General features: G+C 39.7%; 1 protein-coding gene across 1 annotated transcript in view; it reads left to right on the top strand.

Annotated features, from left to right (window-relative positions):
• The window catches only part of LOC128639748 (serine/threonine-protein phosphatase 2B catalytic subunit beta isoform), a 358,087-nt gene that overhangs the window by 10,264 nt on the left and 320,323 nt on the right, over nucleotides 1-27,500 (top strand). The gene's annotated exons all lie outside the window — the stretch shown is intronic.

Genomic DNA, 27,500 nt, shown 5'->3' with positions numbered 1-27,500 from the left:
TATCTTATATCTGTAGGTATAATCAGATCTCATTACTGTATCACACTGTGTACATATACATGTGTCTTTATCTTATATCTGTAGGTATAATCAGATCTCATTACTGTATCACACTGTGTACATATACATGTGTCTGTATCTTATATCTGTAGGTATAATCAGATCTCATTACTTTATCACACTGTGTACATATACATGTGTCTTTATCTTATATCTGTAGGTATAATCAGATCTCATTACTTTATCACATTGTGTAAATATACATGTGTCTATCTTATATCTGTAGGTATAATCAGATCTCATTACCGTATCACACTGTGTACATATACGTGTGTCTGTATCTTATATCTGTAGGTATAATCAGATCTCATTACTGTATCACATTGTGTACATATACGTGTGTCTGTATCTTATATCTGTAGGTATAATCAGATCTCATTACTGTATCACACTGTGTACATATACGTGTGTCTGTATCTTATATCTGTAGGTATAATCAGATCTCATTACTGTATCACACTGTGTACATATACATGTGTCTGTATCTTATATCTGTAGGTATAATCAGATCTCATTACTGTATCACACTGTGTACATATACATGTGTCTGTATCTTATATCTGTAGGTATAATCAGATCTCATTACTGTATCACATTGTGTACATATACATGTGTCTGTATCTTATATCTGTAGGTATAATCAGATCTCATTACTGTATCACACTGTGTACATATACATGTGTCTGTATCTTATATCTGTAGGTATAATCAGATCTCATTACTGTATCACACTGTGTACATATACATGTGTCTGTATCTTATATCTGTAGGTATAATCAGATCTCATTACTGTATCACACTGTGTACATATACAGGTGTCTTTATCTTATATCTGCAGGTATAATCAGATCTCATTACTGTATCACACTGTGTACATATACATGTGTCTGTATCTTATAACTGTAGGTATAATCAGATCTCATTACTTTATCACACTTTGTACATATACATCTGTCTTTTATCTTATATCTGTAGGTATAATCAGATCTCATTACTGTATCACACTGTGTACATATACATGTGTCTATTTTGTATCTGTAGATATAATCAGATCTCATTACTGTATCACACTGTGTACATATACATGTGTCTGTATCTTATAACTGTAGGTATAATCAGATCTCATTACTTTATCACACTTTGTACATATACATGTGTCTTTATCTTATATCTGTAGGTATAATCAGATCTCATTACTGTATCACACTGTGTACATATACATGTGTCTTTATCTTATATCTGTAGGTATAATCAGATCTCATTACTGTATCACACTGTGTACATATACATGTGTCTTTATCTTATATATGTAGGTATAATCAGATCTCATTACTGTATCACACTGTGTACATATACATGTGTCTGTATCTTATATATGTAGGTATAATCAGATCTCATTACATTATCACACTGTGTACATATACATGTGTGTCTATCTTGTATCTGTAGGTATAATAAGATCTCATTACTGTATCACACTGTGTACATATACATGTGTGTGTATCTTATATCTGTAGGTATAATCAGATCTCATTACTTTAGTACATTGTGTACATCATGGATGCGCAATTCCTATCTCCCGACGCCCGGAACATGCAGTTCTGTGTGCCGGGCACGTGTATTTTTTTTTTTACATTTAGCCCTGCTACGGGTAAGCAGACCGCAGCAGGTCTAAATATTTTTTTTTTTATATAAGTAGGATTACAGCATCTCAAGCCGACATGAAAGAAACACAAATACTAGCATATAACTACAGGATCATATAGGTAATGTGAATATCCTAATCCATTGGAGTTATTTTTTGAGAACTAATGATCCTGAAACAAACAAACACAAGGATGTTCGAAGAGGTCCTCAGGGACAATAGCAAGCAATTACTAAGGGTCTTGTATTAGATTAGTCCAAAGAAGATGAACATCAAAAAATCACATATAATGACATGAAGTATATAACATTTAAACCTTAACCTGTAATAAAACATCGGAGATAAGCACAGTGAAATATATAACTATCAGGGTATGTGGCCTAGTCCCATACATTAGAAATAGTCATAATGTACTTTGAACACTAATGCATCTTTCAGACCAGTTAGGAGGTCAAGTTTTGTTAGGCTGAGATATATGATTCCAGGTTTGGTAAGAGGAGATGAGAGGGGGAAAATCATTCATTGGGATGAGAGGAGTCAGGGAAGTTTATCAGCGGGTAGGAAGAGGCAAAGGAAATTACAGTGCTTAAGCATGGTTAACGTGGGCTAAAGGAAGATATCTAGTGATCAAATCTCTAGAGCTTCTCTAAAATGAAACCAGGGTTCCCACGTATTCCAGAACATATACCCTTTGTTTAGATCAAGATAAAAGCTTTTTTCCATCTTGGCAAAATATTGTATTGTTTCCATCACATCTGAGATTTCTGGGGGTGCAGGCCGCTTACAGGATCTTGCTATGCAAATTTTCATGGCAGCTAGTACAAAGATAACCAGTTTAGATAGAGAATTTAGTGTTTTAAACGGAAATAGATGGAACAAAGCTATTTCTGGTCTGCTTGGTAGAGTAGTTCCCAACTCTTCACAAATTTGGAACACTTTTTTCCAACGGGGCCAAGTGTAGGACAACTCCACCAAATGTGGAGGTCAGTGCCTCTCTTTCCACGGTTCCGTAAGCATAAAGGGGATTGGTCTAGGAACATCTGTGACAATCTAGCAGGAGTATAATACCATTGTAGGAGTAATTTGATATATGATTCAATAGAGTTTGCACAGTGTACTTTTTTTTTTTTTTTGTAAGTGTTTTGGCTTGTTGCATGTCTTTCTCTGTAATGGTTATTGCCATGTCAAATTCCCATGCTCTCAGCTGCCAAATTCTGTCTGAGTTATTAGATGTTAGAATCATAGAATAGTGCCATGATAGGGTTTTAGGGAATTTAGTTTAGGATCTCCACATTTTTTTCCCAGGGGGTTAATGGATGCAGATTTGCTTTAGGGAATGCCCAGGATAACAGTAATTTGTATAGTCTGGTGTATTGAAACGGAAGCCATGGGGGTGGCTCAGGCACTGGAGGGTTAAAGTTTCCTGGGGAAGGCAGGGAATCCGAAGTGTATAGCTGGGATATCATTTTTCTTCTTAAATGGAGAGAGTCCACAGCTGCATTCATTACTTTTGGGAACTAAGAACCTGGTCACCAGGAGGAGGCAAAGACAATATAAGTCAAGCAATATGTCAGCACCTGGATCACTTGCACGCCACATAGAGGTACCACCAAACCCTACCATACATATCAGATAGAGTCCAAAGGATGTGGCAGCAATAGGTGAATTCAAATGGTCTTTATTTAAGCACACCAAAGACAACCCAGCCAAAGGCTTAAATACTCCTCCCACTCCCCTTTTCCCCTAGTCATTCTTTTCCTTTCGTCCCAGGAGGATGGCAGAGAAGTGTCAGAATTTTTAATTTTTGTTTTTGTCTCTTATGAAGAGTAGTACTCTTGGGACAGGAGTTTTAAGTAGTCCTGTTAGTCTCTCAGTGAGGGCTTGGATGAAAGTTAGAGTCCGAAGATGCAGGGAGTTTCAATCTGCAAAACTATCCCGACTCCTGTTAACAGCTCCTCAAGCAATCGGCGTTGTCTAACTTCGCTTCGCTGCCTGCTTTTTTCTCTCGAGTCCATGGTGGAGGCGATGCTACTATCAGTCACACTTGAAGGGCCATGTTCCTGTTCCACGGCGTAGATTCCAGTGAGATTGTTTCATTTTACTTTATTTGCAATGTAATGTGAATGTTTCCCGAGAGGCTACATCCTTGCGGGTCTGACTATAGCATAAGGGTCTCTGAGTCTCTTTTAGTATCTTGGAATCGAGGGTTAATACCTCCTGAGGGGGTTATTGAACAGGGGTTTTTTATAATCCTGTTTATGTGATTCAACCTGCTTATGTGCAATGTTTACTGGGCTCGTGGTTGGAACATTGAGGCCTTTGGAAGTGACGCAGCCTTTTGGTTGGGCGCTCTTGTTTGTAATTATGCATGTATTGGGTACTTGTAAAGCGTGGCTAATCACCCGTAAGAGTCTCAAGGCGCTGCTCATTTTATCTTCCTCAGAAGGATGAAAGGCTGAGTGGACCTCACCGGGGATCGAACCTGCAACCCTCGGGTTGCTACAGAGGTCAGCCACAGTGCATTAGCATGCTGAGCTATGTGTCCGTCTGTACGGACTGTATGGTTCACCTTGTGTTCAGGCGTGGCTACGTTCCGCTGTTCCATTTCCGCATTCCTGACCGTGTGGTGAAGGAGATTTTCTAGTTCGCAGGGGTCTGGTCATAGGAGGTGGTGAGTGCCCCAGCCATTAAGTGTGTCAGGTGCCGTTTTAGTTTTCACTACTTTAGTCCATATTTAAATATCCTCTATCCAGCTATGGAGGATTCTGATGCTGAGACCGTGTTAATTTCAGATTCAGTTACAGAGGATTTTGATACTGAGGCTATTTTGATTTCTGATTCAGATTCTGTATCCGATGATGAATCCGGAGTGGCCTCGTTGACTTTCCATATGTTTTGTTCCATATGCCATTTCAGAGCGCCTGGTTCCTCGGGCTCGGGGAATCAAGGGACTGCTGAGCCATCCGCCTCTGGGGGTCCTGTCCTCGGAGGCGAGTTCCCTACCAAATCATACTTCTGCACATACGGGTAACCCAGTTTATGGTTCCTCCATGTGGGGTGGCTTGTTTCACCCGGAGGTTGCAGCACGTTTTCGCTTCCACATAATGTTGGCGATTGTTCGTCTGCAGAGTCCAGACGTTTCTTTGAGAATGTGCTCGTGCCCTATTGTCCCAGGCCTTCTGCCTCTACAGTTCCCCGTGGGGGTATCTGTCCCTGAGTGTTGTACCTTCCGTTACAGGATTGCACGCCTTTGCGTGTTGCTCAGACATGTTTTTCAGTTATTGAATGACCCTATTAGTGATGCACCGAAATGGAAATTCTGGACCGAAACCGAATCCGAAAATCCCGAATGCACTTGGCCGAAAACCGAAACTGATACCGAAAATGTGTTTTTTCAAATTAATTTTTTTTTTTTTTTTTTTTTTTGCATAATTAGAGCCAATAAAAAGCCCACACTTTTATTGAAAGTAATACACTAAAATTGGACCAAAATATCTTAAAACAATAATATGCTACACAATAATTTTAACAAGAAAAAAATGCAATTTTCGGCCATAATATTTCCTTACTTAAAACAATTATAAATATCAATATACTGTATTCTTCATTTATTTCTATGTAACAGAATCATATTTAACTGTTTTTTTTTTTTTACCAATTATCCAAATAAAGTATAGTCCTAGAAAACTCATTATATGCAGAACAGTAAGTCAAGTAATAAACTTAAACAGCTGCTCTAGGCTAGCATCAAATTTGAAACATGCTACACAATAATTTTACCGAAAATAACAGCCAAAAAACCCGAAAACCGAAATAGCCAAAAAGGCTATTTTCGGCCGAAACTTTCTGCGGCCGAAATTTCGGTGCATCCCTAGACCCTATCGTTACCAATCCCAGTTGGGATTTTCAGTCTGATAATTCGAATTGTGCACCTCAGTAGACGTGGTTATGAAGTAATCTCCTGATTGTCATTTGTTGAGATCTTTCCCAGTTTTGTGAGATAGGGCTCCGCTGGTTCGGTAGAAGTGCCGAGTGCCCAGGTTATCATTGTTTCTCATGTTCAACTAAGCATTCAAGAGGACCTGTGGGTCCGTAAGGTGGGAAGGATTGTTTCAGTCCTTATAGCCTTCAGTCATAAATGACCGGGCAGGTGAGTTTTTCCGCTGCGTCACTCAGACATCTGATTTCATCAGAACTTAGAGTTTCCTCCCCCGTGTGGTGGAGGGTGGGGGACTTAATGCCCTTACCGCTATTGAGCAGTTTGGCCTTCGTTTCTAGGCCTTCTGGATGTGTTCTTTTGGGGCTTGTGTAGCATAGCTGTCTTGCATGCGGACGGTTGCAGTTTGAAACCTGTTGCAGCTGTTGTCACCTTGCAGGTGTATGCGTAGCTGTTTCTAGTATATCTAATTGCAGCTCTTACTCTTGACTGAGTTATAAGAGGCCTTTGGGTCTTCTTCCATTGCCTCCGGTTGAGTGGATCTCTTTTTAGGGATCTGTGCTTCTGGGTGATGGTTGTTCCCTGCGGGGACTTTTGTTTAGCTCAGGGTTTTCTGGAGCTGGGTAGGCTTAGTGCCTTTCTAGTAGGATTTTTGGACCTAGAGGTATCCCTTGGTTGTCCTGAGGCTCTGAAAAGCATCTTCATAAAACTTCTAGCCTTGTTTCTTGGAGCGTTGGACTTTGGCTAGATGTGGTTCCTTTCTTTGGTTGGAGCTTTCGAGTTCTTCTCGCTATCCGGATTCTCTGGATGTGCATCCATACCCTTGTGTTTGGCTTTTTGGCCGGTTGGGGTGTTTAGTTCTAGGGTAAGGTTTGACTGAACTATTAGGTGCCCGGACCTGTTTTTTCTCCCTGCTGTGCTTGGCCTTTTTACTGACCCAGTCCTTGGGTGGTTTTGGAAGCTTAAATCTCAGGGCTGGTCGGGGTGTTCCACGGTAGTGAGAACTTGGACTATGTCCTTGATCTATCTACCTCACCTGGTCAGGGTTGGCCAGGTCTTCAGAGTATTTTCTTTTACTATTTGCCTCAGAGTGGCTCATGGGTTAGCTGTGTGGCTTGAGCCTCAAGGGTGGTTGGTTCATACCCAGCTGCTGGCGCTGGATGTCCAATTTCTGGTGCGCCTTAGGGTTGCATTTCACTGGTCAGCTTGCCAGTGTTCCCGTGGATTCCCTGCTCTGCAGGCGAATGGGTTGGCTGTATCTCTGCTTGGCAACCTACTTGTAGGGGGGTCCTTTTCTAGGACATCTGTATTGGGAATTTCACTTCCCATTAGATGGTGCATTTGGGCCTTGAGGACAGTTGTTGCCCTTCCGGCATCATCCCTTTTCTTTAGGGTATATTCTCCTCCCTATGGAGATTGAGTCCTTGCTTGGGGCTTCTCCAGGTTGGGAGGCGGAAAGGTGGGATTGGTTCCCCCTGGAGTCTTGCTGGCTCCAAGCAGGTTTGTTGGACCTTTCTTTTGATAGATCCTTAGGTCTATGGCCTTGTTGCCTGTTTCAGAGTCGAGTTGTACTTGTGCTCTGTGGGGGATGGCTGTGCTATCCTTATGCACGTTCCTGTACCTTTTCTTTTGTTTGCTTGTTTTGGATCCCGGAGGCTGGGTTGGTCCAGCTGAGTGTGGGTCTGCAGGTCAGGGTGGCTGAGCGGTCTAAGGACCTGCATTCGTGCAGTCTCTTCTGGATGTGTGTGCTTGTTGAGTCTATCCTGTTAGCTTAGTCTGCTAGGGTATAGATTTTCCTTTCAACTTGCTCCATTGATGAAAGAGGTTTTACTCTTCCTTTGGGTTCTGAGTGTATACTCTACTTCTTGGGGGGCCTTGATTGAGGTTTTTTATGTTCCCCTTTTCAGGGACCTGTGTGTAGGTCCGGCGACTTAGGTTGTCTGGAACGTGCCCTCTGTTAGGGGGTTGCTTTGCTGTCTTTTTCTTGCTTGACTGCTGCTACTTCCTCCCAAGTATCCTCTGTGTCGTCCTGTTGTGGACTCTGTGTTCTCAAACTTGGGGTTTTTCACCTGGGTGCATTACACACACTTTTTTTCATGGTCGCATACCTTGGTATCTATGGCCAGACACTGGAAGGACTTGGCCTCTTCTGTTGCATTCGTGCTTGCAGGATATTGGGGAGACGTCTGTTCTGTCTTATCCCGGGTTTCGCTTGGTATAGGCGAGGCCTCCTTTCCCTGTTTGGGCCCCTTTGGGTCTCTGTGAGCTGGGCTCACTTGTGGAGGTGTTCCTTTTTGCATTAAGGTGACCTTTCGATTTCCTTGGTTCTCCTTTGCATTGTCCCCTTGGGGGTTTCGGCTGGTGTCTCCTTCATTTGTGGAGATGAGGGGTGGGGGACCGTTTGTTGGGCGACGGTGTATCCTAGAGGACTGTTGGCTCTGTCGAGTCCGTTTGCGGTCTCTAGTTTGGCTTCTGGACTAACTGCGAGTCAGTGTCACTGGGGCTTTTCCTCTTAAACTTTACTCAGCTTCGGACAAAGTGTTTTTTTTTTTTTATTGGTTAGCGGTTCAGGCCTGATGCCCTCAGTATAGGCCGCCTTTTGTACCCCCCGTCTTGGCATTCAGTGTCCTCTATAGCTTAGGTATTGTTTTCCGAAAAGTAATGAATGCAGCTGTGGACTCTTTATTTAAGAAGAAAAACATAAATTATGCTTACCTGATAATTTCCTTTTCTTCTGATGGAAAGAGTCCACAGCTCCCCACCCGTAATTTTATGTGGGGCGTCCTTCTATTCTTCTTGCACCTTTCACCCTGATATTTCTTCTACTGTTCCTTGTTCCTCGGCAGAATGACTGGGGGATGAGGGGAGTGAGAGGAGTATTTAAGCCTTTGGCTGGGTTGACTTTGCCTCCTCCTGGTGGCCATGTTCTTATTTACCAAAAGTAATGAATGCAGCTGTGCACGCTTTCCATCAGAAGAAAAGGAAATGATCAGGTAAGCATAATTTATGTTTTTATGTCCCACTGTTTCCACTGGGTACTGTGTGTGTCTGGGAGGTTATTAAGAACACCCTGTACTGAGTGTATCGGGGATGAATGAGGTGCTATCTCTGAGAGATGTCTAAGGGATTGCCAGATCTTCAGATTTTCAAGAACTATTTAATTTTTGATCTTTAGTACCTTTAAGTAGTAGACCTGGATCCAAGGGAGATCCTCTAAGTCTATTTCCGTCGGTAAGTTTGTTTTTTCAATACCTTTCCACTTTGGCGGTTCTCCTTTATTTGACCAGGCAAAAATGTGTGTCAGGCGGAAGGCTTCATAGTAGTGAAATATGTTAGGCATGGCAATCACACCTTGGGTAAATCGCCTTTGTAAGGTTTTCCCTGCTATTCTCGGTCTTGATGATCCCCAGACATATCTCTGGAATAAAGAGTGGAACTTGCTTAACATTACCCTGGGAAGATTGAGAGGTAAGCATCTGAAATAGTACAGGATTTTGGGGAGGATTGACATTTTTAATGATGCCACTCTACCCAACTATGAGATCTCCCTGAATTTCCAGGATTCTAAGAGAACAGTGATTTCCTGAAGGATATGATTATAGTTTTTGTATCTGTAGACCAATGGAAGTCATATGTTTGCAAAATCTCTAATTTCGAACCTAGAAATATGGATAGGTAAAGCTTCCGTTTTGGTTATATTTTATAGTAGCTACACTTGCTAAAACATTCTATGATTTTAAATACTGCTGTAGCGAGCCTATTGGGTTGGGTAAGAATAGTGTTATATCATCTGCAATGAGAGCAATCTTTTCTTTCTCCTCCAAACGACACCCTTTGGACTTGAGGCAGAGTACGAATAGCCTGGGCCAAAGGTTCGATGGCCAAGGTGAAAATCAGTGGTGACAGGGGGGCCCCCCTGTCGTGTGCCATTGGTTATGGAAAATTCGGATGAGGAGAATCCTAATCCCTTAATCCTAGCCGTTGGATTTGAGTATACCGCCTGAATAGCTATGATTGTTTCACGTGGGAATCCAAATTGTTCGAATACCAGCCATAAGTACTCCCATCTGACCCTGTCAAATGCTTTTTCCGCATCCAACGACAGTCAGCATGGAATGCTTCAGTCTAGAGGCCGCTGTAAAAATATTAAGAACCCTTCTGGTGTTATTGGGGCCCTCCCTACCAAATGTGAACCCAACTTGGTCCGGATGTAATAGACCAGGGAGATGAAGACGCAGGTGGTTAGCCCACAATTTCGCATATAGTTTAACATCTAAATTTATTAGCGAGATGGATCTATAGCTGCTACATTGGATGGGGTCTTTACCTGGTTTCGGTATTGTAAGGATGGAAGCTTGCAAAAATTATTTTCTAAACGAACCTTGTTCTCTAGCTTCTGTGAAAAATCTCAGAAGGGTCGCACTCAGATGTGTCCAAAAGATCTTGTAAAAGGCAGCGGGATATCCATCTGGGCCCGGAGCTTTTTTATTTTGCATGTGCTTTATGGCGGTTGTAAGTTCTGTTAATGTAAAAGGAGTTAATAACTCCTCTCTTGCTGAGCTGGTAAGGGAGGGAAGTTTCAGCTTATCTAGGAAAGAGGTAATAGTTTGTAATGGTGGTTCTGAATCTAGCAAAGACGGCTTAAAGGGACAGTCAAGTAAAAAAAAAAAAAACTTTCATGATTTAAATTGGGAATGTAATTTTAAACAACTTTCCAATTTACTTTTATCGCCAATTTTGCTTTGTTCTCTTGGTATTCTTAGTTGAAAGCTAATTCTAGGTGGTTCATATGCTAGTTTCTTAGACCTTGCAGACTGCCTCTAATCTGAATGCATTTTGACCACTAGAGGGCATTAGTTCATGTGTTTCATATAGAGAACAAGTCTGTCAAAAGCTTCTATGATGGAAAACAGAAACAGAGGCGCCACATGTGTAGATCAATAAGGACCACAATATCCAAATGAGATAAGATACAGGGTACTCACAAACTTGAAGACACTCTATTTGTGCCAGTGGAAGCAGGCTGGTATTCGGCAGCAAACCAGCTGGCTGTGCAAAGGAATCCCCGTCGAGACAGGCAACACTGTAACCCAAGGGCAGTCCAGCCCTTCTCCCTATCCTTCTTTTAGTTCCAGCTTGAGGAAGCCATTCTCTGCAAGATTGGTAGTTTGGAGACCTGAAGCCATAGGATTCCAGTGTTGCCTGTCTCGACAGGGATTCCTTTGCACAGCCAGCTGGTTTGCTGCCGAATACCAGCCTGCTTCTACTGGCACAATAGAGTGCCTTCACGTTTGTGAGTACCCTGTATCTTATCTCATTTGGATATTGTGGTCCTTATTGATCTACACATGTGGCGCCTCTGTTTCTGTTTTTGTTTTCCATCATAGAAGTTCATCATCCCTCTGGGTGAAGACCGAGAGCTGCCTTCCTATTGTCTGGATATTCGAGGATACCTGTTGGACTATCCCTCATACTTTCACTAGTCTAGACTAGTGTCCTGTCTGTATATATTTTAATCTTTTTATATACATATCTATATTGTGCTTTGAGATATATATATATATATATATATATATATATATATATATATATATATATATATATATATATATATATATATATATATATATATATATATATATCCCTAGGTATAGATTGTGTTTTGAGTTTATAGCGCCTCCTATAGGAATCCTGTGATCTTTAGGATTACGGGTACTCCTTTATTTGTGAAGTCTGTCAAAAGATCTGAAATAAGGGGGCTGTTTACAGAGGCTTAGATACAAGGTAATCACAGAGGTAAAAAGTGTATTTCTATAACAGTGTTGGTTATGCAAAACTAGGGAATGGGTAATAAAGGGATTATCTTTCTTTTTAAACTACAAAAATTCTGGTGTTGACTGTCCCTTTAAAGGGACAGTCTACCATTAAATTGTTATTGTTTTAAAAGATAGATAATCCCTTTATTACCCATGCTCCAGTTTTGCACAACCAACACTGTTTTTACCTCTGTGATTACCTTGTATCTAAGAACCTTCTTCCAGCCCCCTGATCACATGACTGTGACTGTTTATTATTTATTGTCTTGAAGTTAGCATTGTGTTGGGCTAAATCTTAAATAACTCCCTGTGCCTGTACACAGTGTTATCTATATGGCCCACGTGTACTTTTAGTCTCTTTGTGTTGAAAAGGAATTTAAAAAGCCTGTGATAAGAGGCAGCCCTCAAGGGATTACAAATTAGCATATGAGTCTGCCTAGGTTTAGTTTCAACTAAGAATACTAAGAGAAAAAATAAAATTTTGATGATAAAAGTAAATTGGAAAGTTGATTAAAATTACATGTTCTATCTGAATAATGAAAGTTTAATTTTGACTAGACTGTCCCTTTAAGGTTGTAAAGTTCGGAATAATAATCAGCTAATGATTTGCCTATGTCTTTAGGGGAAGTAACTTTTTTTTTCGCCTCTGTTAATAGCAAGTATTCTAGCAGCTGCAATTCTCCCTCTTAATTTGCAGGCTAATAGGGTAGAAGCCTTGTTCCCTTGATAATACATTAATTGTTTAAACTGGGTATAAGCTTCTTGTACTCTTTTTCCAGCTCTTTGTCAGCAATTTGTTTTCTCAAGTGTTGAATGTCTATCGTTAACTGAGTGGAAGGGAAGCTTTATTAAAGGATTCTTTTGTTCTCAACAAGGAGATCAGGAGGCCTAACGGAGCACTTTTTTGGGATCTTATAGATGCTTGTTTCTGTATACAAATGCCTCTGATATAGGCCTTAAGAGTGGTCCATAGTGTCGGATGACATTTGGGGGTCCTCATTGTTCGAAAGAAACTCAGCAATAGAGTTTTGGAGAAGAGATATAAATTCTTGATTGTGTCTTAGGAAATTTCAGGGCAGGTCTGGATGAGTTAGTCTCGTCAATAGTGAGGGAAAAGATCAGGACGTCGTGGTCAGACTAAGAACAGATACGTATATCAGACAGAAATCTTATTGAGAGTCCAAGAGTCAGTAAAAAAGTAGTCCAGTCTAGAATAGGTGTTGTGGGGTCTAGAAAATAATGTGTTATCCCTGTCACTAGGGTGCACTGCTCGCCAGATATCTTATAGGTTAAATTGTGATATGATAGAATGAAATTTTCTTGCTGTATTTATTGTGTACGTATCTATTTCTTTGTTGGTCTGGACTCATTTATCTATAGAGGGGTCCCATACCATATTAAAGTCTCCCTCCAGAACAAGAGTTCCAGCTTTGATTGGAGAGAAGGGTTTTCAGAAAATTAGGTTGGGACTGGTTGGGAACATAGACATTCACATGCGTGAATAAAAGACCATTTAGTTTACGTGTCAGTATTAGATATCTACCCTGGCCATCCGTTTCATCTTATATATGCTCAAACCCTACTGATTTGTGTATTAGAAAGGCCACACCCCGTAATTTCTCTTCATAGGATGAGTGGAACTGGGCAGGGTTTTCAGTGGATCTGAGCGGATTTGAGCTAGAAGCTAACCAGTGGGTCTCCTGGAGGTAGATAACATGGGCTTTCAAGGATTTCATAGAATTTGTCAACAGGCTTCTCTTAGTTCGCAAATTTAAGCCCTTGACGTTTAGAGAAGCAAACGTTATGTTTTCACGGGGTTCCGCTATATTTTGATGGGGGAAAGAGAAGGGAGGGGAAATGTATGGAGAGACGAGCTGGATATAGAAGAAGGGATAGGTAAGGTATTGGGATTGGACAATTAGGAAGTTCTTGGTTGGGAGGGGGAAGGTAGTTACTTACCATACCTGGAGATGATGAAGTGATAGCTGATGTATTTATCTTATATCTGTAGGTATAATCAGATCTCATTACTATATGACATTGTGTACATATAAATGTGTCTATCTTATATCTGTAGGTATAATCAGATCTCATTACTGTATCACATTGTGTACATATACATGTCTTTATCTTATATCTGTAGGTAATAATCAGATCTCATTACTGTATCACATTGTGTACATATACATGTGTCTGTATCTTATATCTGTAGGTATAATCAGATCTCATTACATTATCACATTGTGTACATATACATGTGTCTGCATCTTATATCTGTAGGTATGATCAGATCTCATTACTTTATCACACTGTGTACATATACATGTGTCTGTATATTATATCTGTAGGTATAATCAGATCTCATTACTGTATCACATTGTGTACATATACATGTGTCTTTATATTATATCTGTAGGTATAATCAGATCTCATTACTGTATCACATTGTGTATATATACATGTGTCTTTATCTTATATCTGTAGGTATAATCAGATCTCATTACTGTATCACATTGTGTACATATACATGTGTCTTTATATTATATCTGTAGGTATAATCAGATCTCATTACTGTATCACATTGTGTACATATACATGTGTCTGTATCTTATATCTGTAGGTATAATCAGATCTCATTACTGTATCACATTGTGTACATATACATGTATCTGTATCTTATATCTGTAGGTATAATCAGATCTCATTACTGTATCACACTGTGTACATATACATGTGTCTTTAACTTATATCTGTAGGTATAATCAGATCTCATTACTGTATCACATTGTGTACATATACATGTGTCTGTATCTTATATCTGTAGGTATAATCAGATCTCATTACTGTATCACATTGTGTACATATACATGTCTTTATCTTATATCTGTAGGTATAATCAGATCTCATTACTGTATCACATTGTGTACATATACATGTGTCTTTATCTTATATCTGTAGGTATAATCAGATCTCATTACTGTATCACATTGTGTACATATACATGTGTCTTTATCTTATATCTGTAGGTATAATCAGATCTCATTACTGTATCACATTGTGTACATATACATGTGTCTTTATATTATATCTGTAGGTATAATCAGATCTCATTACTGTATCACATTGTGTACATATACATGTGTCTGTATCTTATATCTGTATGTATAATCAGATCTCATTACTGTATCACACTGTACATATACATGTGTCTGTATCTTATATCTTTAGGTATAATCAGATCTCATTACTGTATCACACTGTGTACATATACATGTGTCTGTATCTTATATCTGTAGGTATAATCAGATCTCATTACTGTGTCACACTGTGTACATATACATGTGTCTTTATCTTATATCTGTAGGTATAATCAGATCTCATTACTGTATCACATTGTGTACATATACATGTGTCTGTATCTTATATCTGTAGATATAATCAGATATCATTACATTATCACATTGTGTACATATACATGTGTCTTTATCTTATATATGTAGGTATAATCAGATCTCATTACTTTAGCACACTATGTACATATACATGTGTCTTTATCTTATATCTGTAGGTATAATCAGATATCATTACTTTATCACACTGTGTACATATACATGTGTCTGTATCTTATATCTGTAAGTATAATCAGATCTCATTACTGTATCACATTGTGTACATATACATGTGTCTTTATCTTATATCTGTAGGTATAATCAGATCTCATTACTGGATCACATTGTGTACATATACATGTGTCTTTATCTTATATCTGTAGGTATAATCAGATCTCATTACTGGATCACATTGTGTACATATACATGTGTCTGTATCTTATATCTGTAGGTATAATCAGATCTCATTACTGTATCACATTGTGTACATATACATGTGTCTATCTTATATCTGCAGGTATAATCAGATCTCATTACTGTATCACACTGTGTACATATACATGTGTCTTTATCTTATATCTGTAGGTATAATCAGATCTCATTACTGTATAACATTGTGTACATATACATGTGTCTTTATCTTATATCTGTAGGTATAATCAGATCTCATTACTGTATCACATTGTGTACATATACATGTGTCTGTATCTTATATCTGTAGGTATAATCAGATCTCATTACTGTATCACACTGTGTACATATACATGTGTCTGTATCTTATATCTGTAGGTATAATCAGATCTCATTACTGTATCACATTGTGTACATATACATGTGTCTGTATCTTATATCTGTAGGTATAATCAGATCTCATTACTGTATCACATTGTGTACATATACATGTGTCTTTATCTTATATCTGCAGGTATAATCAGATCTCATTACTGTATCACACTGTGTACATATACATGTGTCTGTATCTTATATCTGTAGGTATAATCAGATATCATTACTTTATCACACTATGTACATATCCTTGTGTCTGTATCTTATATCTGTAGGTATAATCAGATATCATTACGTTATCACATTGTGTACATATACATGTGTCTTTATCTTATATCTGTAGGTATAATCAGATCTCATTACTGTATCACATTGTGTACATATACATGTGTCTGTATCTTATATCTGTAGGTATATTCAGATCTCCTTACTGTATCACACTGTGTACATATACATGTGTCTGTATCTTATATCTGTAGGTATAATCAGATCTCATTACATTATCACATTGTGTACATATACATGTGTCTGTATCTTATATCTGTAGGTATAATCAGATCTCATTACTGTATCACATTGTGTACATATACATGTGTCTGTATCTTATATCTGTAGGTATAATCAGATCTCATTACTGTATCACATTGTGTACATATACATGTGTCTGTATCTTATATCTGTAGGTATAATCAGATCTCATTACTGTATCACATTGTGTACGTATACATGTGTCTTTATCTTATATCTGTAGGTATAATCAGATCTCATTACTGTATCACATTGTGTACATATACATGTGTCTGTATCTTATATCTGTAGGTATAATCAGATCTCATTACTGTATCACACTGTGTACATATACATGTGTATTTATCTTATATCTGTAGGTATAATCAGATCTCATTACTATATGACATTGTGTACATATAAATGTGTCTTTATCTTATATCTGTAGGTATAATCAGATCTCATTACTGTATCACATTGTGTACATATACATGTGTCTGTATCTTATATCTGTAGGTATAATCAGATCTCATTACTGCATCACACTGTGTACATATACATGTGTCTGTATCTTATATCTGTAGGTATAATCAGATCTCATTACATTATCACATTGTGTACATATACATGTGTCTTTATATTATATCTGTAGGTATAATCAGATATCATTACTGTATCACATTGTGTACATATACATGTGTCTGTATCTTATATCTGTAGGTATAATCAGATCTCATTACTGTATCACACTGTGTACATATACATGTGTCTGTATCTTATATCTGTAGGTATAATCAGATCTCATTACTGTATCACACTGTGTACATATACATGTGTCTTTATCTTATATCTGTAGGTATAATCAGATATCATTACTGTATCACATTGTGTACATATACATGTGTCTGTATCTTATATCTGTAGGTATAATCAGATCTCATTACTGTATCACATTGTGTACATATACTTGTGTCTTTATCTTATATCTGTAGGTATAATCAGATCTCATTACTGTATCACACTGTGTACATATACATGTGTCTGTATCTTATATCTGTAGGTATAATCAGATCTCATTACTGTATCACATTGTGTACATATACATGTGCCTTTATCTTATATCTGTAGGTATAATCAGATCTCATTACTGTATCACACTGTGTACATATACATGTGTCTTTATCTTATATATGTAGGTATAATCAGATATCATTACTGTAATCACATTGTGTACATATACATGTGTCTGTATCTTATATCTGTAGGTATAATCAGATCTCATTACTGTATCACACTGTGTACATTTACATGTGTCTGTATCTTATATCTGTAGGTATAATCAGATCTCATTACTGTATCACATTGTGTACATATACATGTGTGTCTAGCTTATATCTGTAGGTGTAATCAGATCTCATTACTATATCACATTGTGTACATATACATGTGTCTGTATCTTATATCTGTAGGTATACTCAGATCTCATTACTGTATCACATTGTGTACATATACATGTGTCTGTATCTTATATCTGTAGGTATAATCAGATCTTATTACTGTATCACACTGTGTACATATACATGTGTCTGTATCTTATATCTGTAGGTATAATCAGATCTCATTACTGTATCACATTGTGTACATATACATGTCTTTATATTATATCTATAGGTATAATCAGATATCATTACTGTATCACATTGTGTACATATACATGTGTCTGTATCTTATATCTGTAGGTATAATCAGATCTCATTACTGTATCACATTGTGTACATATACATGTCTTTATCTTATATCTGTAGGTATAATCAGATCTCATTACTGTATCACATTGTGTACATATACATGTGTCTTTATCTTATATCTGTAGGTATAATCAGATCTCATTACTGTATCACACTGTGTACATATACATGTGTCTGTATCTTATATCTGTAGGTATAATCAGATCTCATTACTGTATCACATTGTATACATATACATGTGTCTGTATCTTATATCTGTAGTTATAATCAGATCTCATTACTGTATCACACACTGTACATATACATGTGTCTGTATCTTATATCTGTAGTTATAATCAGATCTCATTACTATATCACATTGTATACATATACATGTGTCTGTATCTTATATCTGTAGGTATAATCAGATATCATTACTGTATCACACTGTGTACATATACATGTGTCTGTATCTTATATCTGTAGGTATAATCAGATCTCATTACTGTATCACATTGTGTACATATACTTGTGTCTTTATCTTATATCTGTAGGTATAATCAGATCTCATTACTGTATCACACTGTGTACATATACATGTGTCTGTATCTTATATCTGTAGGTATAATCAGATCTCATTACTGTATCACATTGTGTACATATACATGTGCCTTTATCTTATATCTGTAGGTATAATCAGATCTCATTAGTGTATCACACTGTGTACATATACATGTGTCTTTATCTTATATCTGTAGGTATAATCAGCTCTCATTACTGTATCACATTGTGTACATATACATGTGTCTGTATCTTATATCTGTAGGTATAATCAGATCTCATTACTGTATCACACTGTGTACATATACATGTGTCTGTATCTTATATCTGTAGGTATAATCAGATCTCATTACTGTATCACACTGTGTACATATACATGTGTCTGTATCTTATATCTGTAGGTATAATCAGATCTCATTACTGTATCACATTGTGTACATATACATGTGTCTTTATCTTATATATGTAGGTATAATCAGATCTCATTACTGTATCACATTGTGTACATATACATGTGTCTGTATCTTATATCTGTAGGTATAATCAGATCTCACACTTTCTTCTTAAAGACACAATGAGTCCACGGATCATCTTCATTACTTATGGGATATTCACCTCCTGGTCAGAAGGCTTTAAAGCAATGGGAACTTGTGGGACATAATTCTCGCTGCGCCTCCCATACTGTGATGTGCCCTTATCCTGATAGCCTAAGAAAAAATAACTCAGGCTTTATCATTTTCCACAGGGCTATGAGAGGGAGAGGACCTCCTAAACCTGCTGAGCTGCCCTGCTGTCGGGCAGAATATAAAGGTAAGTGCTAACTTTTTTTATTCTGGGTCTGAAGCACACAGAGGATTTAGGACAGAGGAAGTATAGCATTTTATTGGGACAAATATCTCCTATAGACTGCTTTAGGAGGATTTTCTATCAGCATGATTAGAGCAGGCACTGGGGCTCAGGAGAGTGGCTTGGGGGACGCTTGATTCAAGTGGACACTATGAGGGGTATGGCCTGTGGCTTAGAGAGGGCTAATACTCGTATAATATTGTGTTTATGGACTGGCTCAGTTCAGTGTTATGAGCCATTTTGTTTTTTCACTGGTGTTGCAGCTTGTCCCCAGGTTCAGAGTTTTTCAGGACGTCTCCTGGTAGTCTATTTGTAAATATTATAATGTTGACCGGGAGAGCATGTTTATTACGCCCACGAAGGGCGGGGTTTAGTTTTGGCGCTTTTTTCTGTCAGCAGTGCATATTTCTCTGTCTTTTTATTATGCTGCAGGCTCTGGGATATCACGCCCACGAAGGGCGGAACTATGTTTGGGATTTAGCTATTCCGTTCAGTCAGAGTTAGAACGGTTCTGTGTAGGAGCCTCAGCACGTGTACTAGCAAAGTAATCTCTTTAGCCTAGGTGGGTACGGGTAGCGCTACAACCGTGTTCTGGATCTCTTTTTCAACCTGCCATGCCTTGATCCAGAAAGGGTACATGATGTTTTTAGTTGCATTTCTTTCACCGTTTATTTGTTTGCTGTACTCAAAAATAATGAGTTGCAGTTTAAAATTTAAAGAAACAGTATTGTTTGTTAGCTGCTAATTTTATTGAAGGAATTTCAGCTTTTTCTTAAATCATTTGTTGTGATTTTGGATGGCACAATAGCACACAAAAATAGTTACTTTTAAGATTTAAAGAGACAGTAACGTTTTGTATGTGTAAATTTTATTACAGAATTTCAGCTGTTTATTTGTTAATTCATCCTTTTTGACTTTGGATGGTACAAAAACACACAAAAATAAAGTTACATTTAAGATTAAAGAGACAGTAACATTTTTTTTATGTGTATATTTAATTAAGATATTTTGCTGAACCTACCCCTTCTAAAGCGATTGCTGTTTAGGAGTCGGTTGATGATAGTCAAGTTATGCCACAAATTTCTCCTATAGTGTCCCACAAAATTTATGACCCACATGCAGTGCACTGCGCTTCCTTTTACACTCCACTCGGAGTTATGATATATTATATGTTTTTTTCCCGCGAGGTAGAAAACATTACCAGAGGAATTATTTTAGTAGTTGCTAGTCCTCATGGTTCCTCCATGTTACTGAAGGAGGAAAATACATTGGGATTATCTGTGAGAGAATTCTCAGACTCAGATGGATTGTTACTTTAGAAGTTTTTATCTATCCTGGGCGTCCCCAACATGGAACATCCAGTAATGACATTTCCGATGTAATCTATACTAGTGCGTCCAGTTAATTATAAGGATGGAGGCATTCCCTATGTTTACAAAACTGTTTCCCACGCCGAATCAGCTAAGGAGGCTGGACAAACATTTTCTAGGGGGGACGGAGTAGTTTCAGCTTAGATAAGTGAACTGCTATACTCTTAGAGGATAGGTCCCATGGACAAAGATTACAAGTGGGATGTACACCAGGGGTTACACCGGCAACCAGGGGTGTACTTGTCTACCATCACTAGTGCGACGGCGGATTGGCTTGATGCATTGTCTGATGTTACTACGTCAGAAACTTTCCTGGATAAAATCTAGGACATGATTAAAGCTTTCAAATTGGCTAATATCCTTTATTTCAAATTCTTCAACTTATCAAACTGGGAGCATAGTTTGCTCTGTTTCAGCTCACAGGGATTTATGGTTAGAGCCTTGTCCTACGGAGATATGCTCTAAGTGTAAGCTTTTAGTGATTCCTTACAAGGAGAAGTCCCTGTTGGGACCTGGCTTGAGGGAAATAATCTCTTTTGAAAATTTTAAAGATTTAAAGATTTGAAAAAAATAAATAAAAAAAATATGGATCATAGCCTGATGTTGACAGGACAGCATGAAGGACATGCTCCCGATCTGGCATTGGATCTTGTAAGGGACAGACTTTCCGTCCTTGCTCAGGCTTGGGTTTGATCAAAAGCTCTCATGAGGCGGGTTTCGCTTTTCAAGATTATCTGTAGTTCAGACACAGAGAGAGGCGTTCTTACACTGCGTAGGAGACTTCCCAGACCTGGGAATAATTGTTCCAGTTCCAATGCAGTTACAGGTTCTGGGTTTTATATCCCAATCGGGTTGTGGTTCCCAAAACAGGAGGGAACCTTCAGAACACACTTTAGATTTCAAGGGTCTACACAAATTTCTTAGTGGACCGTCCTTCCAGTTGGAAACTTCGTTTTCGTTCTTTCTTGGGTCCAAGAGGATCAATTAAGAATTAAAGGACGCGTACCTGCATGTTCCCTTTCACAGGGATCATCACAGGTTCTTAAGGTTTGTCTTTCTAGATAAACATTTCCAGTTTGTGGCTCTTCCTTTTGGTCTTGCCACGGCTCCCAGAATCTTCACAAAGGTTCAGGGGTCTCTGTTTGCAGTACTTGTTCAAAAGGCATTGCGCTGGCGTTGTATCTGGACGACATTTCAGTTCAGACGCCGTCCTTTCAGCTAGGTCACACAGGTGGAAGGTTAATCTAGAAAAGAGCTCTTTAGTTCCTCATACAAGAGTGACCTTTCTAGGGACCATCATAAATTCTCTGTCTATGAAGTTTTTTCTGATGGATGTTGGGAAGTTAAAAATTATCGATTTTTGCCTGGCTCTGCAATCTTCTCACTCTTCAGTGGCTCCGTTCATGGAGTTAATAGATCTGATGTTAGCGGCAATGGACATTATACCGTTTGCTTGCTTTCATTTCAGAGCTCTGCAGTTGGGCATGCTCAAAAATTATTTGTACTTGTCCCCTCGACTTCTATTGGCATGGGAGACAAGGAGTCTCTTCGTTGGTGGTTGTCTCTAGCTCATATCTCCCAGGGAACATGGTTTCACAGACTATCCTGGGGGATTGTGACAACGGATGCCAGCCTTCTGGGGTGGGGAGCAGTTTGGGACTCCCTGAAGGCTCGGGGATATGGTCTCAGACAGGGTCTCTGTTACCTAAAACATTCTGGATCTGAGAGCGATCTACAATGCTCACCTGGCCTGGCTTCAACTGAGTTCAGTTTACTGGGTTCCAATCGGACAACATAACGTCAATTGCCTACTTCGATCATCAGGGAGGAACAAGGAGTTCCTTGGCGATGACAGAGGTTTCCAGAATAATTCAGTGGGTGGAGACCCATTCTTGTTGTCTGTCGACAATTCTTTTCCCAGGAGCAGACTTCTGGGAGGCAGTTTTTCTGAGCAGACAGGCATTTCATCCGGGGGATGGGGTCTTCATCCGGATGTGTTCTCCAGTCTTATCCTCTACTAGGGTCAGCTGTAGTTGGATCTGATGGCATCCAGACAGAATGCTAAACTTCCGAGGTACGGGTCGAGATCTAGAGATCCTCAGGCGGCTCTGGTAGATGCTCTGGCGGCCTCTTGGTCCTTCAATCTAGCATATCCTTTTCCTCCATTTGCTCTCCTTCCTCGAGTGATTATCCTGATCAAACAGGAAAGGGCTTCAGTGATTCTCATAGCTCCAGCCTGGCTTTGCAGGATCTGGTATGCAGACCTGGTAGAGATGTCGTCTCTAACCCCTTGGAGGCTTCCGTTTCGAAAAGACCTTCTCATTCAGGGATCCTTCCATCCTCCAAATCTAGATTCTCTGAAGCTGACTGCTTGGAGATTGAATGACTGATCCTAGCCAAGCAAGGTTTTTCTGACTCAGTCATAGACTCTCTGATTCAGGCTCATAAGCCTGTCACTAGGAAGATTTTTCATAAGATTTGGTGTAAATACCTTTTTGGTGCAAATCCAAGGGCTACTTCTGGAGTAGCGTTGGGATTCCTAGAATTTGTCTTTTCTCCAGGAAGGCTTGGAGAAATTCTTCTCAACAAGTTCCTTAAGGGGTCAAATTTCACCTTTTCCTGATACACAAGCGTCTAGCTCTGGCTCTTGTATGGACATTTCTAGCTTTGGCTCTTGTATCGACATTACTAGCTTCGGCTCTTGTATGGACATTACTAGCTCCGGCTCTTATATGGACATTTCTAGCTTCGGCTCTTGTATGGACATTACTAGCTTCGGCTCTTGTATGGACATTACTAGCTCCCTTTCTTGTATGGACATTTCTAGCTCCGGCTCTTGTATGGACATTACTAGCTCCGGCTCTTGTATGGACATTTCTAGCTCCGGCTCTTGTATGGACATTTCTAGCTCCGGCTCTTGTATGGACATTTCTAGCTCCGGCTCTTGTATGGACATTTCTAGCTTTGGCTCTTGTATGGACATTTCTAGCTTCGGCTCTTGTATGGACATTTCTAGCTCCGGCTCTTGTATGGACATTTCTAGCTCCGGCTCTTGTATGGACATTTCTAGCTCCGGCTCTTGTATGGACATTTCTAGCTCCGGCTCTTGTATGGACATTTCTAGCTCCGGCTCTTGTATGGACATTTCTAGCTCCGGCTCTTGTATGGACATTTCTAGTTTCGGCTCTTGTATGGACATTTCTAGTTTCGGCTCTTGTATGGACATTTCTAGCTCCGGCTCTTGTATGGACATTTCTCCAACATAGGTGTGTCCGGTCCACGGCGTCATCCTTACTTGTGGGATATTCTCTTCCCCAACAGGAAATGGCAAAGAGCCCAGCAAAGCTGGTCACATGATCCCTCCTAGGCTCCGCCTTCCCCAGTCATTCTCTTTGCCGTTGTACAGGCAACATCTCCACGGAGATGGCTTAGAGTTTTTTGGTGTTTAACAAGATAAAAATTCCTAAGATTCTATCCTTTCTTCAAGAAGGTTTGGAGAAAGGATTATCTGCAAGTTCTTTGAAAGGACAGATTTCTGCCTTGTCTGTGTTACTTCACAAAAAGCTGGCAGCTGTGCCAGATGTTCAAGCCTTTGTTCAGGCTCTGGTTAGAATCAAGCCTGTTTACAAACCTTTGACTCCTCCTTGGAGTCTCAATTTAGTTCTTTCAGTTCTTCAGGGGGTTCCGTTTGAACCCTTACATTCCGTTGATATTAAGTTATTATCTTGGAAAGTTTTGTTTTTGGTTGCAATTTCTTCTGCTAGAAGAGTTTCAGAATTATCTGCTCTGCAGTGTTCTCCTCCTTATCTGGTGTTCCATGCAGATAAGGTGGTTCTGCGTACTAAACCTGGTTTTCTTCCGAAAGTTGTTTCTAACAAAAACATTAACCAGGAGATAGTCGTGCCTTCTTTGTGTCCGAATCCAGTTTCAAAGAAGGAACGTTTGTTGCACAATTTGGATGTAGTTCGTGCTCTAAAATTCTATTTAGATGCTACAAAGGATTTTAGACAAACATCTTCCTTGTTTGTTGTTTATTCTGGTAAAAGGAGAGGTCAAAAAGCAACTTCTACCTCTCTCTCTTTTTGGATTAAAAGCATCATCAGATTGGCTTACGAGACTGCCGGACGGCAGCCTCCTGAAAGAATCACAGCTCATTCCACTAGGGCTGTGGCTTCCACATGGGCCTTCAAGAACGAGGCTTCTGTTGATCAGATATGTAAGGCAGCGACTTGGTCTTCACTGCACACTTTTACTAAATTTTACAAATTTGATACTTTTGCTTCTTCTGAGGCTATTTTTGGGAGAAAGGTTTTGCAAGCTGTGGTGCCTTCCATCTAGGTGACCTGATTTGCTCCCTCCCTTCATCCGTGTCCTAAAGCTTTGGTATTGGTTCCCACAAGTAAGGATGACGCCGTGGACCGGACACACCTATGTTGGAGAAAACAGAATTTATGTTTACCTGATAAATTACTTTCTCCAACGGTGTGTCCGGTCCACGGCCCGCCCTGGTTTTTTAATCAGGTCTGATAATTTATTTTCTTTAACTACAGTCACCACGGTATCGTATGATTTCTCCTATGCAAATATTCCTCCTTTACGTCGGTTGAATGACTGGGGAAGGCGGAGCCTAGGAGGGATCATGTGACCAGCTTTGCTGGGCTCTTTGCCATTTCCTGTTGGGGAAGAGAATATCCCACAAGTAAGGATGACGCCGTGGACCGGACACACCGTTGGAGAAAGTAATTTATCAGGTAAACATAAATTCTGTTTTCTAGCTCCGGCTCTTGTATGGACATTACTAGCTTCGGCTCTTGTATGGACATTACTATGTAAAATCTTCTCTTGACTCATTAAAAATGAAATATTGCGTTGTTGTAAAGTGGCTTATAAGATTGTTAGCCCCTTCCCTGGTTTAAATGAAACATAGGAAATTAAAGTGAACAATTTATACAATTATTCATCAAAACAGGGGCACTTTTATTTATGAAATGTTATTAAGATGATTTATTTGTGAAATACTTTCCATCTAGTGATAGCAAACTACGTGCCGTTCCTCCGCCCGCATCTCATATTTCTTGTAGCTGTGGGATGACGAATCTGGCTTCATCCAACTGTTGCGTGTCCCACGAGCTGAACGCCATGTGGAGCACGCAACGATTGGATGAAGCCATAAAGTCATTGTACAGCTACAAGAAATATGAGATGCGGGTGGAGGAACGGCACATTGTTTACTATCACTAGATGGTAAGTATTTTAGAAATAAAGCGTCTTAATAAAATGTCATAAATGAAAGTGCCCCTGTTTTGACGAATAATTGTATATACTGTTCAGTTAAATAGGAAAGTTTACAATCACTTTAACAAATGATGTACCATTTTGGAACTAGGAATATATACATAGTGCTTTTTAAGATGTGTAAAAGAATACATCCAGTGAGACCCATTTTCTAGCGATGCCGGGGCGGCTGCTGGAGAGCTGAAAATCTAAACCATTTTCAGGACCAGGCAGGAGCTGTTAGTTGATGTCCCTGTACGTTTAGCAGTTACAGCCAGAAATGCTAATTCCTGATGGATTATTTAGGTTATTACCAGTAGTAAATCTGCAGATTTTGTTTCATTGATACATTTGCTTTTGGCCGTTCTGCTTTATAAAGGTAGCATGGGGAATGTACTGCGGTGTGTGTCAGTCTCAGTGGCAGTGCTCATATTGCTCCGGCGGTGTCCAGTTTCGCCCCAGTGCGTTGGGGTTTTCCTTTGGACAGTGAGAGGAGGCTGATCTGACAGCTATGCTGAGTTGCTTAATAGCAGCTGAAACACCAACAATGAATTCCAGAAGCTGTGGAGGTTTCCTGGGCCTAAAATAGATTGTGTCTCCCTGACATGAGCCCTGTTATAGAAGGAATGAATACAGAGACACCATGGTCATAGCTGTTTTTAGCTGCCCTAGGCTGTGTATGTGCTTCACTGATGGCATAATGCTGACATGGCTGGACCCTGGAGTGCTCTGTAGGATGCTGGGAATATAGAAACAAGGAAACCTAAATGTCTGTATCCTGTGTACAAGAGCTAATAAGTTATGTTTTGCATGTGACAATTGGTCAAGGGGTTACGCTCCGTCTATGTAAAATGAGGTTCTGTTCTGCATATAATAGAGGGATTTTTTTTTCTATTATTATTATTATTATTCGTACTTTTTAAGAGACAATAAATTATTACAAAAAGAGTGATTCACAGATCACGTGACCCACCAGAGTGCACGCCTGTTCTCCTCCTGTGGTCATGCAAGTGACCCATCAGAGTGCATAGCCTTGCACGTGACCCCACCAGAGTGCATGCCTGTTCTCCTCTTGTGGACGTGCACGTGACCCCACCAGAGTGCATGCCTGTTCTCTTCCTATGTTTGTGCATGTGACCCACCAGAGTGCACGCATTTTCTCTTCCTGTGTTCGTGCAAGTGACCCACCAGAGTGCACGTCTGCTCTCCTCCTGTGGTTGTGCATGCGACCCACCAGAGTGCACGCCTGCTCTTCTCCTGTGGTTGTGCATGCGACCCACCAGAGTGCACGCCTGCTCTTCTCCTGTGGTTGTGCATGTGACCCACCAGAGTGCAGGCCTGCTCTCCTCCTGTGGTCGTGCATGTGACCCACCAGAGTGCACGCCTGCTCTCCTCCTGTGGTCGTGCATGTGACCCACCAGAGTGCACGCCTGCTCTCCTCCTGTGGTCGTGCATGTGACCCACCAGAGTACAGGCCTGCTCTCTTCCTGTGGTTGTGCATGTGACCCACCAGAGTGCAGGACTGTTCTCTTCCTGTGGTCATGCATGTGACCCACCAGAGTGCACGCCTGCTCTCCACCTG

This window comes from Bombina bombina, chromosome 9, assembly GCF_027579735.1.
Source record: "Bombina bombina isolate aBomBom1 chromosome 9, aBomBom1.pri, whole genome shotgun sequence".
Taxonomy (NCBI): Eukaryota; Metazoa; Chordata; class Amphibia; order Anura; family Bombinatoridae; genus Bombina; species Bombina bombina.
Note: the sequence above shows the minus strand (reverse complement) of the source record. Positions and strands in the feature narration are given on the sequence as shown.